The sequence below is a fragment of the Poecilia reticulata genome, chromosome 21 (assembly GCF_904066995.2).
Source record: "Poecilia reticulata chromosome 21, P_reticulata-male-v2, whole genome shotgun sequence".
NCBI classification, from domain to species: Eukaryota; Metazoa; Chordata; class Actinopteri; order Cyprinodontiformes; family Poeciliidae; genus Poecilia; species Poecilia reticulata.
Genome location: NC_088850.1, coordinates 23,290,067 through 23,304,189, shown reverse-complemented (window position 1 = coordinate 23,304,189; position 14,123 = coordinate 23,290,067). Strand labels below are relative to the sequence as shown.

The 14,123-nt window shown below is 40.9% G+C and overlaps 1 long non-coding RNA gene across 1 annotated transcript; it reads right to left on the bottom strand.

Annotated features, from left to right (window-relative positions):
* Positions 1-11,368: 11,368 nt before the first annotated feature.
* LOC145549855 (uncharacterized) lies at positions 11,369-11,916 on the bottom strand. The gene is made up of 2 exons (XR_014085707.1): positions 11,557-11,916; positions 11,369-11,454 (listed from the first exon to the last, which is right to left on the bottom strand). It is a non-coding gene; the product is annotated as an uncharacterized LOC145549855 (long non-coding RNA).
* Positions 11,917-14,123: the final 2,207 nt, after the last annotated feature.

Here is a 14,123-nt window from a genome sequence, read left to right as displayed (position 1 = left end):
GCTTCAAACACTTGAAACCACATGTGAGAAAATATTCTTCAGGAAGTGTGTTCGAGACTCCTCTAAGCTCGTTTTTACTCTAGCCAAGCTTCTTGCACGTTTGAGTTATTTACCGCTTTGTCTAGATTTTGGGAGCCACCTGAATGGACCACCCCTCACTTCCAGGCTGAAAGGAAGCTTTTATCTGTTGGACCAGCCGTTTAAAAAGAAAAGCAAGTTGCATTCACACTGCTGCATTTCTAAAACAGCTGTTCAATTTTGCTTTTGTGCAAAGCTTCTCTTTCTCCTCTCAAAGCATTCAGCCACAAAACCACACCAGCTTTCATGTTGGACTTGAAAGAAACTTACTGAGCCAAGAACCTAGAAACCTTTCCTTCCCTCATTTTGCTCTCCTCTGTTCATAGGTGAACTAGATCAAAGCAAGGGATGCAGTCTGATGGCTTCAAGTCAATACCTAATAGTGTTTTCATTCATTCATTCATTCATTCATTCATTCATTCATTCATTCATTCATTCATTCATGTTAATTTGTCATGACATGCTAGTTTTTTCTTTTTGGGCATTATGACAGATTAGTGTCTGTCTTTGGTTTTTTCTTCCAGGATGAACAACTCAACCATCTTCCCACAAACCAACTGTAGGTGTAATTCCTTCTAAGATGGACTATTCTCTGTGATATAATAAAGACCTAACTGTCTTTCATTAAAAACCATTATTGAAGAAAGATATTTTTTCATTTCCTGGACCCATTCAAGACCTTCATCTAATACCTGAGAGAGTCCGACTTTCATGATCCTCAATAATTTGATTTTATTTTGAGATTAGTTTTGGGTTTTGTCGTGGTTGATGGTCCAGATCTTATTTGGTTCTTTATGTACTGATTTAGATTTGGGATGGTCTTTTGACTTTTATTGAGTTGACCGTTTTTGTGTCTTCATGTCATCTTCCCTCAGCTCTTCAGTTCAAACTAATACTCTGCTGTAGTTTATTTGGACTCATCTTTTCCTTTTTTTAAATGTGTCTGTGTGTAACAGAGTCTCGCCTTGCTGGATGCTCTGTTGCATGGTTTCTAGAGTTTTAGGAATCTTTCCTCTTTATGTCTCTGATTTTAAAAGTTTTGGAGTGGGTGTATGTGAGTAGGTTTTCCACCTGGAGGTGGGTAGTTGTTGGTACAGAGGAGCAGCGAAGGACTGGTGGCTACAACAGCCCAGGCAGGCAGAAACCCAGAGGCAGGTCACCAGCCTGTCAGGTCAGGCAGGCGCAGGGTAAAGGCTTCAACATGCTGCTGTTCAAAATGTTGAGATTTTGAACAGTATAGTGTAGTGTACCGACAGCCAAATGGATACTAGCAAGTGTGATGAGCTAGTTGGGCACCATGGATGTGTCTACAGGTGTCCACATGAACCTCCGCAGAGTGAAATATGGCCAACTATATCGAGGCCTAAAGACGTCTGTCACCCAGACACCCTGCATAGAGCTGCACCCACCCCTACAGGAGCCATCATCCCACAATCCAAGACCCTCTTGAGGTGTGGTGCTGCATAAGTTAGGGAGGAGGGGGTGGGACATTCTCTCCAACTGGCCCCCACCTGTTCCCTCCACCCCCACACTAGTGTAGTACCAAAGGAGGAGAGCACATTCCACAGTTCACTCCATTTAGATCTTTAAACAAATTCAGTTAACTGGTATTGACAGTTCAGTAAACCAGTTGTTGCTTGAGAACAAGAAACCAGGACACAGAGGCATTTGGCTGAAGTAAAAAAAAAAAAAAAAAGGAAAAGAAAGTAGTAGAGTAGGTGACCACTCAGCTGAATCCTTACATGGATTCAGCTGAGTTGACATGAAATGCGACACACACTGGTGCATTAATGAGAGCTGCATGCTTCGCTTTGTCATTGTTCACAAGTAAATATTGTGAACAATGACAAGTAAGTGCAAATGAAGAACTACTCACAATTACACCTGAAGCAGTTTTACCGTTTTAAGTCCAAGAGTTGGCCATGAAATATGGAGATGTATCTGGAACTGGGCAGGAGAAACCCGGCATTATTCAGCATTATCCGTCTAAATGTCAGCTCAGCACTTTGCCACAGTCAAAGTGGATGTTCACAATGTGTGACGTTAGAAGAAAACAGTCTTTGATTTCTCAGTTCAAAGCAGCGACTCTTTCCTGGTTCTGGAGGTACTTGATGACCCATGAACCTAGCTCATTAGAAAGAGAAAACTCCAAGGTTCTGGTGAAACATGTGCTCTCATCCTTTAACACAGTCACTTCCTCTCTCCGCCCTTTCTGTCCGCTCTAGTCTCATCTCGTCTCGGCAGACGGCTCAAATACTCATGATGACAAACATCACATCTGCATCTCCACAGCTCCTGCTTCAACTTTATTGTGTTCTCTAAAAACGGTGAGAGTAAATTATTAGACAGAGACATTGTCTCTTATTGGAGAATCTATGATTCTTTTATGATTCCTTTTCTGCTGGAGGTCAGAAAAGCCAGACCTAGACTTTATTTTCATTCAGTTAAACAAACAGGAAGCTGATCGGTTTTGGATCCAGGGTTTCTTTTACTTGAAGAAAAGACAGGCATACATCACTGTTTTGTGATGTTACGTGATCACGATTTGAAACTATTTTTTTCTGAAAATTGTGTTTGAAAACCAGTTAATACAGTGCATTCTGGGATCCATCCATCCATCCATCCATCCATTTTCTTTACACCCTTGTCCCTTAGTGGGGTCGGGAGGTGCTGGTGCCCATCTCCAGCTAATCTTCCAGGCGAGAGGCAGGGTCACCCTGGACAGGTCGGCAGTCTGTATTCTGGGAACCAGAGTTTTTTTTAATAGTTTCATTATTTCTTGTGTGCAGTCAGTCGTTCATGGCCAGGACCCAGAACTTCTACTCTATTCTTTAGACAATAAGAACTTGACTGAAAACGTCTTATGTTTTACAGTCAACGGGGAAATAAAATGTTTATTCAACATTTCATATTAATATTTTTTTCTCCTGTTTTTCCATTATTGTTCAGTTCTTGCAGCAGCCTATGTGGCCACCAGCTGAGGAAGAACCATTACAAATAACACTGGTCTGATTTATAAAGGCTGTTGCTGTTGTGTTGTATATTGTTTCTAACTGATCTTTACAATCCAACCAGCATTCTCAACATTTGATCTTTTAATTTTAATTTGATCAACACCAGCTGATAACATTTAGATGTCTGACAGCGTTAAGAAATGAGTTTGCAAGCAACATTTAAAAAAAGATTAACAGCTCTTAGACTTGGTAGGCTAACGGCAGAACTGACCAGAAGATTTTACACATGGCACATTTTAATTACATAGTTAGCTGTCTCCATGGGAACACACTCCTCTCCTGATGACTAGTTCTTACATATAATCTAGCAAGATCTACACTGAGGCAACATATGTAATTTCTTAAAATTATAAATTAATAAAAACATTTCTTCATCAGTGACCAGAGTGATAAGGTTGCTAACCTCAAACTACATTTCATCCAGACATGATGAGACAGCATCAGAACTGAAGTGAAGGCTATGCACATTAACCTAACAAATCACTACATGAATACAAGCGTGCACACATGATATTTTCTATTTTCTTCAGACAGGAAGGGGTCTGATGGAAAGACTCCATTGACATTTATTGAGAGCATTGATTTCCCTAAGCAGACTAACATTTTCTCCTGAAAATTCTCCATGAACTTTACTCCAGACAGGATTCATCATAAATACAGACTGACAGGAAAATCTGCAATATTAAGAGTTGATTTTGTCATCCTCAAAGCATTTCATAAGTGGTTTTACATTTCCAGTGCTTCTGGTAAAATTGTATCAGTATCGTGGATATTGGTGGTATGACAAAATGTGCAAAAGTTCATGGGATGCGAACATGTTTCCAGAGCCTGTGGAAGCTGCTGCTGTGACCAATGATTCTATACTCTAACAGGGTTTTTTGGGAGATAAATGATTCAGTTTAGAACAATTAGAGATGCAAAATTAATTAGCCAACAAATCAGTGTTGTTTTTATTAAAGTGCAATACTCTGCAATTAATAATATAATTTCTTATCTACAGTGAGAAACTCTGTGTTCTTCTTCTTCCCAGGATATGACGTTAAACACATGTAGCGCTCTGCTGCCGGGTCTGAGCTCGCATCTCTGTTTGCTCCAATTTGTCGGGTTGGATTTCAGCAACAGACTGGGCTGTGCTGCTGCTGGAAGGAGAACTTTGCAGTTTTCTTCCTGTTAGTGTTCCAGTTACACCACATGCACTCAATGAAAAAGAAAAAAAATAGACATCAAAGCAGCATACATGTTCATACATGCAAACTTTAGCATGTGGAAGCCTGCTACATACAATGCAGACAGCCTCATAGAAAGCGCTTGCATGCCTTTCCCACTTTTATTAAAGCTCTTTTGGCAGCTGTTGAAGTAAACTTCAGGTATGTTCTGTCTTCTGATGGAGGAGCCTGATATGTTTATGTAAAGAAAGTTAATAAGGAAGTTTTGTTCTTTGAAAAGTTAGAGTGCAGTCTTTTTTTTTGTTTGTTTGCTGCAGCATCATAGTAGTATAGCACAATCACCTTCAGTTGTAAAAATGCTGTACATATCAACCGTGGGTTAAGAAATTGGACTTCGCAATTGACGCCTGGAAATTGGTCTCTGTCTCTTTAAGAAGATCCCGCTCTTAAAGAGCGTTTACAAACTGTTCTTAGGTACGTTGGATTGAGAAGTAGATCATATGAGAAGCTCAGCAGACTCACAGTTCATCCAGGTGTTTGTTCATTTATGCTGCTGCTAGTCTGAATTGGGGAAGGAGCTGTGTGCAGCTACGGTGGAGACGCAGCTCCAAGGAGGAGCTTTGTGGAAATAGGCAGTGCTGTGGTGAGCAAGTGCTTAGTTATCCTGACTGGTTGCCATGGGAGATTAAAGAATTCCTCAAACATTCATTGAAGACTTGAAGCAACACTCCAGGCACATTCCTGATGACGGAAGAACATTATTACATCATATGTAACTCAAAAAAGTTTCTTTTTACATGACACTGCTCCCCTTCCACTTGGGGTATAAAGGAAATTAGATGTCAGAAACACTCGACATATTCCAACTGGATCTTACTGATGTGAAAAGCTTAAGAAAAAATGGGAGTACAAAATGGCCATTTAAGATTTTCACTACAGTATGATCTGCCTTGAATTTGGAGGGTTTCTGACACGATCACAGTCCAAAATTTCATCTTCAGCTTCAGATTTGGAGAATCTGTAGCGCAGTGCTTTTCCAGAGCCGGAAGAGAGATGCAATTCAGGCTAACTTTGACTCAGACAGAAAATTTAAAGTGGAATCCATGGCAGGGTCTAACTAAAGTAAGAGCCAGTTTACCACAGGCTTAGATGGGGGTTTTCTCCCTGCTCCAAAGACTAAGTCTGGAACACAAACCCTCTATGAATGGAGTAAAAATTGAGACAGTTGGAAATAAATACAAAGAGCAACATTGCTGCTCTGCCCCCTCCCCGCTCCATCCCTCAATCCCTCCACTCCATGCTACACAGTGATGGCAGTGTACAATGGGATGATGTGTTCTTTTGACCCACACCGGATGTGTCATCTTGCACCGCAGTGCAGAACTTCCCAGCATTGTGTGCCATTGTGACTGAGCAATACTAATACTTTGCAGATATTTCACAGTGGCTGAGCGCTTTCTTTTCACCCTGGCGGTGGCGTTCCCTCCCTGGAACAGACTTCCCATAGAGGAGCAACTCCAGCTTTGGTGGAGCTGCTCCTGTAGGTCTGGTGGCTGGAACGCTTAAAATCTGTGGGTAATTTAGCTTTTAATACTTATTAACCAAAAATGTCAGCCAGACTCTTCCTTTTTAACCAAATAAAAGCATGTAACCTGTTTAAAGGCTTTTCATTGTGAGTAGCTGACTGTGTCTGTTACTGTACAACAGTTTCTCTAAAAGATTCAGTTTGGGTTTTAATCTCCAGCTGGAGCTGCTGAAGCCACAAACCTTCATCTGGTCTGAACCTGACCACAGCCGTGACACCTGCAGGAATTTTGATCCTCTCCATGCTGTGGTTTCCTTCTCTATTCCTTCAATTCAGACCTTCCAGTTGTAAAAACACAAAAGACGGAGTAAAGGGTTCAGTCTGAGGCAACTGGGTAGAGTTAGTTAGTTTAGAGTTCCTGAAACATGTGTCAAATATGCAGAAATAGATCATATTTTAAAGTTTTTTTTGTTTGTTTCTTTCTGACTGAGGTAAACTCGTTTGCAATTAAAATAAAAATATGACTGGTTACCTCAACGATGGACGCTCAGACAACTGCACATCATCTGTCCTCTGATTCTCATTGTAGATGTAAACCATTAAAGTCTGTATTATTTATTAGTCATCTATAAGTGGAGCCCTATTGTAAAGTGCTACAATAATGAGCAATTTGTGAATCCTGCTATTTTAAGAGGTTTAAAATAGGTTTAAAATTGAGGTATGAAACTTAGGAATCTATAGATTCTATAGATTCCTAAGTTTCATACCCAAATTTCTGCTTCCTGTCATTCAAACAGATCTTCAGTTCATATTAACTGTTTTCTCGCTGCTGGTTTCCTTCACTGCTTGTTTTTTCTCTTACACTATCATCATATTCACTGTAATCAGAGGAAGGTCATACTGGAGCCATTAGAGGCTGTTTCTGCTTCATTAATCATTACGAACTTTAGCTCACGTTCCATTCCAAGTCAGAGAGTAACTGATAGATGTGTTATCCTCCACAGATAAAACTAGAGAAGTGTTGTAGATGAGGAGGAGGAACGTCACTGAGCATCGGGGAAACTTCAACACATTAGAAATATTTATGTAGAAATCATCAGGTGAGCTTTTTCATTTCTCCATTTCGTATGTAATACATCGTAAAACTTATGACACTCACCCCCACCCCCCAGCCCTCAGCTGTGAAAATAGTTTCCCTGTCAAACATCTGTTAGAGGAATGTGGGGATGGAGACGGGGTCTGCTTCCTGTCAGTGACCCACCCCACACCCCCCAACCTCCCTCCTCCCCCCAACCTCACTCCCCTCACTAACATACACATCCAGCCACTTTCCCCTCTGCTTCCCATGGAAGTTTCCATCCCTCCAAAGGTAGGAAGAGCTCCACCGTTACAGAACGATCCTCCAGGACCTCGGAGCATCTGAGTGTGTTTAAAGAGCTCCAGGAGGTTGACATATAATAATACAAACTATTTTCAAAAAGCTGCCTGAAAGAAAAGAGCCATGAGGAACCAGGCTACGGTCCAACCCACGACCAGCTGCTGGTACTTTACAGCTAATGACTAAAACCAGTCTGGAGCAGTGAAGGGATAAAGACAACTGGACTGTTTTTATTTGAAATACTGAGATATGATCACATCTCATATATCATGATGAAAAGCAGTAGATCATTCTATATGTGCTGTCACAATAGTACATTTTTCTGGATAATTAATATATAAATTAATTGTCCCAGAAATTATTGTTATAAACGATAACATTGTTGCTTTGAGGCAATATTTAAGTAATATATTGGTAATGGATCAATAATGCCCTGTCACAGATCAATAAATTGTAATTCTGTAAAAGAACACTTAACACTGGAACTAGAAGATATTTTTAACATCCTCAATATTAAAAATATTAAGGATATTTTTATCCTCAAAAATATTGAGGATAAAAAATATTGAGGATAAAATAAATTATCCAAATAAATTTATTATTTTTGGATAAATAATCCACTTATCCATCAATAAATGGATTGTGATGCACTTCAAAAACTATTAATCATCAGAATGTCAGTTTAGCTTGTCTTAATTTACCACGTGATTAATTGATTGATTAATTGATTTATTGCTTATTGCAACAAGATCATACCCAAAAAGTAGGTGAATGGAGGAACTTATGAAGAATGCTAACATGAAAGCACTCCAGAATTATTTTCTTTAGTTGTTCTGTAAATAAAAGCTCAGTTGTATTTTAAATATATTTAAATACAATAACGTTATTGGCACAGAGGTAGAGAAGAAGTGCGGAAACTGTTTAGCCAATCAGAACGCAGAACACAATGCACTGTGAAAAAAAACTGCACAAAAATTCTATATGAAATCTCATGTCTGATGATGTATTACATGATATTTTCCAACTTGCTGCAATCTACTTTTGTTTTGTGAAGGGTAACTCTTGTCTCTTCTAAACTCTTTACTGTCCTATCAGCAGAGGTCAGACAGGCTCCAGCAGAGGTCATCCGCACCAGCCTCTCCTTCGTTGTCATAGCGACCTCCAAGGTCAGGAAGCAGATGGGCAGGTCTGCGTTCTCACCACAGGCTGGGTTTGGTTGTGATTACCCCAGTTCCTGTGTAGCTGGATGTGAGAGTGTTATCAGAGCTGGAAGACCTGGGATATGCTGGAGGTGGCGGGCGGTCTGACTTTGACTTCTTCGGGGTCCGACTAGAGCAGCTGGGCTGCTGCACAGGGTTCCTATTATTCGTGTGCAGTGCTGGCATTGACATTACTGGACACCGCTGTGCTGAGAGTGCTGCACCAACTGCCACTTACTGTACAATGAGGTCTGTAGGAGGACGCAGCAGAGGAGGGGCCCGGGTTCCTGCCAGGGCCCCTGGATGACAGCTGCAGGACTGAATGTAACTATGGAGGATCACAGGAGGGCTTTTACGGAATATCATGGAAGCATTTCCTACCAGTTCTTTACTTCCTGCAACATGTTCCAGACATTAACCTTTTAAGAACAGCGAGCGAAAACAAAAGCAGATCAAAAGGGACGGAAACCTTTAAGTAAATCGCATCAAATCCACAGAATCACAACAGCAAAGACTTGATGTATCTATCCTCCACCTGACTGTTTAGTAACTGCCAGGTTCTGTGCCATTTCTCCTGCTTACAGCTAGACACACAATGGCAGTGTTCATATTTTGTGTTATAGATTACCAATATTAGCTGATTGCTTCTCCAAGCCCACAGATCAGCGTCTGGGCTGGATTTACTGCAACATTTATTCCTGGGAAGATTAGAGGCTCTCTTTGTATTTCATTGTTTGAATAATTTTTCTCACTGGATAAGGATGTTAAGCTTGTTTTAAAATTATTTTATTAACAATTGCTTCTCTGGTGATTACTGAAGTCTTACCTGGTAATACACACCTGTGTGGTCCAGACATGCAGACTGTCTGATCCTCAGCTTTTACATGGGTGATCAAACTGAGGGTGATTACTGCATCAGGTGCTTTAGATGCCTCCTTATCTCCTGTATTTCATGAAGATGGCAAAGACATGCTCAGTTTTTCACACTGAGGTTCCCCTTTGTTACTTGACTGACTGTCTGAAATCTGTTTCTTTTTTTTTACTTGAACTATTTTAAAATCTGGTGAGAAGCAGCAAATGTAGATGACACACCGGAGGTGAGGAACAGATCTGTTTTCTCCTGAACTCAGCGGTGCAGCCTGCTCTCTGCCCAGCTGCATGGACAGCTCCTCCACATTACAGCTGCCTGATTACAGTTGTTGTCCTCTGCTCATCCTGCGGTGAAGCTCCAGCACCTTCCAGGCTTTTCTTGTGGAGAAGACTGTCCTCCCCCCTGCCCTCCTCCTGATCTCATGATTAGTAGCCAGACTGAGCAGCAACACGTGGCTAATCGCTGCTGTCTGCCTCCTCTGCTCTCTACACCAACATAATAACCTGACATTTCACCACTGGAGTTCTGAGGATCCATTTTACATGAGCACCCTTCAGATTAACTGCAATACACAGACATTATGAGTAAAACTGACTCTGAGGTGCTGAATGCAATCTGATAAATGTGACTATTGCATGATTTCATGATTTGGTTGTTTGACTTTGGATATCAATCAACCAAATTGCTATCCAATTTGGTTGCTGTTATTTAAGCAGGTGTGTGCTCACATTGACCAGAGAGAATTTCATTTGGAACTCAAGGATGCAGCAAATCTTTAATTTCCAGTTCAGTTTCTGCCATTGAAACCTGTAATTTAAATGTTTAGAGGAAAAGTTAAAACTTCAATTTCTGGGGACATAGTTTGGTACTATTTGTGCTTTGAGAAGCGAATCAGTTGCTCCCAGTTGTAAACACAATACCTTGTTGTTGCCATGGTTATTGCGTCAAAACAGCAAATAAAAAAAGAGCAAAAATTCTTCCAGCTGCACAGCATCCAAACCTCAAGGAGAAACCTTCAACAAAACAAAAGTAATCTGAAAAGTAAGGAACTGAAGCAATAAATGAAGTTTGCAAAGTAAAACTCAAACTGTTTTTCTATTGTCTGCTAAAAACCAATAAGATGTAATTGGTTTTAGAAGGGAACTTTTCTAATGTTTTTATGGAGAACAGTTTGGAAATTGATGTAACATTAACCCAGAAGGTTAAAGGTCATGGTAGCAATGAGGAGTTGAATCTCAATCCGTAGGATATTTTACTGTTTTATTGCTTTTCCAATTTTAACAAAATTTCAAAAGTCAATTTTAATGTCGAAATAAAAGCTGAGTTCTACAAAATGGCAACTAAATACAAATATGTAAAAAATTAAGGAGTTAAAAAGTAACTTACATTTTATTACTATGACTAATGACTGGCTAACAGCGACTCTGGCAGAATGTGACAGTATTGGAGAAGAGTTCCTGTCAGCCTGCGGTGCTGGCAGAACCTTCCAAAGAACTCTAACAGGTTCAAGTCATGCCAAGAGCTTTGCTCACTACTGGATGCTTTGTCCTAAATTTCAGACTGAGCTCCACAGACCCGGTTTATGTGCACTCAGTCTTTTCCAGTTTTAATTTATATCATGTTTGAACATGTATCCTTCCAGGAGCCTTCGTATGTGAAATAAATTATTTCAAAGTGAAATAAGGAGGTTTGTGTTCGTCCACACCAGGATGAACACAGGATCTGGATGCATCCCTGCTCCAACACAGCTGACTCAAATTTATGGCACAGCACTGGCTTCTGACACCTAGTGGTCAAGTTTGTGATTGCAACCTTCTTCAACAGTACTTGTTTTCAAAGTCAGATCTAATCTTTTCACCACCAATCCCCCAAAAATGTATAATCAGATACATATCAGATTTTGTTCCACACATATGTGGAACAAAATCCACATATGTGTAAGTAACGTATGTAATGTTACTTATATATGGACGTAAATAACATTAGGACCACATATATCAAGTGTCCAAAGTCATAACAGCCACGTTGAATTTTGTCCAACTTTTATGTCATTGACATCATATTTCTGCACCAATAGAAGCCAGAAACAGTCAATCTGGATGTAGCAGTCCCTCAGACCCAAGAAAACACGGAGAGCTTCGACGGGTGCAATAGAATTATATTTACTTCTTTCGAACCAAGTTGTTGCACTGAATACACCGTGCTTCGAATACACCGTGAAAACTAAAAGAAAAGAAAATACATTTTGCTTAAGTGCTTTTGTTTGACAAACATGAATACATAATAATAACGCTAACTTAAACTTATAGAGCTCTAAACATGTACCTCGCTCCGCTGTCCAAGGGCTGCAAAGTTTATGGCGGTAAAGTCCGTGCTGTGCTGTCTTTAGCCTGTTCTGAAGAGTGTGCTACAGTCCAGTCATTAAGATGAAGAATATCCTCTTCTTCCTCTTGTCCCTGGGATATTTCAGCCCAAAGTGCTGACTGACAGGAAGCTAGCAACACTTCATCTTATTTTACGGTTTAAATAAAGGCACTAACTCAACATGAACCAAACTACAGCGCCCCTACTGGGTACCATGGGTAACAACCTACAAACAGGACATAAAACATGGAACGGGCATTTACACTCCCACCAAATCATGTATGATGAGAGCTTATCAACGATTCATGCATGATTTTAAGCATGACAAATGGACGTTAAAGAAGTGAACAAACAAAAATACAGTTAACGCCACACATTAACCTTCAGCGACATAATGTCTGATGTGAGACTAATGAGCATCAATTAGTGACTTTCTAAAAGAACCACAAGTTTTTGAACAGGTCTTTCAATAATGTGAGGTTTGTGTGTTGTACCCTGCTTCTTTGCTGGATTTCGATCACCAACTTGAAGCTTGACTCTGCGCACCAAGCCATCATCCTCTTGTGGTGCTTCAACAACTCGACCCAGTTGCCACTGACTTCTGGGAAGCATGTCTTCCTTTATGATGACGATGTCATTGACCTCAAGATTGCGACGAGGCAGGTGCCATTTTTGTCTTGTGGATATGTTCAGAAGGTACTCCACTTTCCACCTACTCCAAAACTGTTCCGTTAGATATTGCACTCTGCGCCATCTTTTTCTTGCGTACAAGTCCTCCTTCACAAACTTTCCAGGAGGAGGCAATGCAACCTTTGATTTCATTAATATGAGATGGTTTGGAGTTAGAGGTTCAGGTGATTTAGGGTCATTGATTCCATCAATGCTTAATGGTCGGCTATTGATAATAGACATTGCCTCATAAAACAGTGTTCTTAGAGAAGCGTCATCCAGCCTGCCTTGTGATTGAGCAATGGTGGCATTGAGAACGCTGCGGATGGTTCGAATCTGTCGTTCCCACACACCTCCGGCATGACTGGCAGATGGGGCATTAAATACGAACTCGCACTGTTTATCTGCAAGAAAAGCCTGCAGGGCATTTCTGTCACATTCCTTGAGAGCCTCTTTTAGCTCATTTTTGGCCCCAATGAAATTTGTACCTTGATCGCAGTACAGCTTACAGACAGCTCCTCTTAAGCTGATAAAGCATCGTAGGCCATTAATGAAAGAGTCTGTAGATAGGTTCTCTAGCATTTCAATGTGGACTGAGCGTGAGGAAAGGCAGGTAAAGAGGAGTCCGTACCTCTTTTGCTCTTTGCGACCTTGCTTGGTGATGAATGGTCCGAAACAATCCATTCCACTGTAAATGAAAGGATCTGAGACTTCAACTCGTTCCTTCGGTAGTTCAGACATGCGCTGTTCTTCAGGAGGCCGCCGAAGTTTTCGACATTGAACACATCTGCTTATTAGCTTTGCAACTTCTTTGCTCCCACCAATCACCCAAAACCCATTTGCTCTGATCTCCATGAGCGTCTGGCTTCGGCCTTGATGACAAATCTTTGAATGAAAGTGAGACATGATCAGGTTTGTAATGTGATGGTCCTTTGGGAGAATAATAGGATGTTTCAAACCTTGGCAGAGTGTTGACTTTTTTAGTCTTCCTCCAACCCGGAGAAGTCCCTGATCTACAACGGGATCTAGCTGAAAGAGAGGACTTGAACTTGGAAGACTATCATTTACTTTCAATGCTCTCAGTTCTTGAAAGAAGGATTGCTGCTGGAGGAGTTTTATTATTATGTCAGCTGCTCCCTTGCGTTCATCTGCTGTTATGACACTGCCATATTGGGTTTTGTTTGGTCTCAGTCTTTTTATTCTTGCCACTACTTTAAGAAGCATTGACCAGCTAGAGAGCCTGTTGAAGCGTCTGAGGATAGTGTCTTGTTCGCTTGTTTGAGTTGTAAAGGTTTTGACTGCTTTAACTTCTGGATCACCTACCAACAGTTCAGCTGAGGGGGCAGCTGAGTAGGAAATCTCTTGTTCCCACAGAAACTTTGGGCCAGACAACCAGCAGGTTGTCATAATCTCTGATGCACCAAGGCCCCTAGAGGCATGGTCCGCTGGATTCTGAGCTGTGTCAATGTAGTGCCACTGTTTGGCATCTGTAGTTTCCCTAATCAACTGGACACGATTTGCGACAAAGATGTGAAATCTTCGTGCCTCGTTGTTGATATACGCCAAGACTACTTGGGAGTCAGTCCAAAAGAACTCCTCATCAACGTTAATCTCAAGCTCTGATCTTAGCATAACGCTCATCTTTGCTGAAGTGACTGCAGCTGACAGTTCGAGTCGTGGTATGCTTATAACTTTGGTAGGTGCGACTCTAGCTTTAGCTATAACCAGACTACAGTGCACTTTGCTGTCATCACTTATGAACCTAATGTAGGAACATGCTCCATAGCCTATGTTACTGGCGTCGGAAAAGTGATGCAGTTCCACTTTAGCAATGTCCTTTAGTTCAGGTGGATGGTAAC